Here is a 406-nt window from a genome sequence, read left to right as displayed (position 1 = left end):
CTTAATCCTGGACGTCGAGTTGACCGCGTCTCTGATTCTGGCTGGTGACAGCCCTACTGCTCCTATCCTGCGGCTCCTTTCCACCGACCGAATAAGGAGCCTCCTTTGCCAGGAGTGTGGGGTTGAGGGTGCCGAGGGCACTGTTTCTCGGATGCCTGGGGCTGGCTCTTGTCTCCTCTTCTTTGTTGGGACTAGCCGGAAGCCGTCAACGTCAATTCCGGAGGACGTAATGGCGGCCCATTTCTGCCTGAGCACCGTTTTCTGTGGGGCAGCTTCTTCTGTCCTGGTGCTCGCTCCGGCCTGCGGTGCCGGTACTGGTGCGTCTCCCTTGGGCTTTCTTAAAATTTGTTTGGGGGGGGGGTTCTGGTTGGAAGCTGAGGGTGGGGCTCTGGGCTGTCTGGGGAGC

Source organism: Tuber melanosporum (genome assembly GCF_000151645.1).
Source record: "Tuber melanosporum whole genome shotgun sequence assembly, scaffold_9, strain Mel28".
Taxonomy (NCBI): Eukaryota; Fungi; Ascomycota; class Pezizomycetes; order Pezizales; family Tuberaceae; genus Tuber; species Tuber melanosporum.
This window is presented reverse-complemented; position numbering follows the sequence as displayed.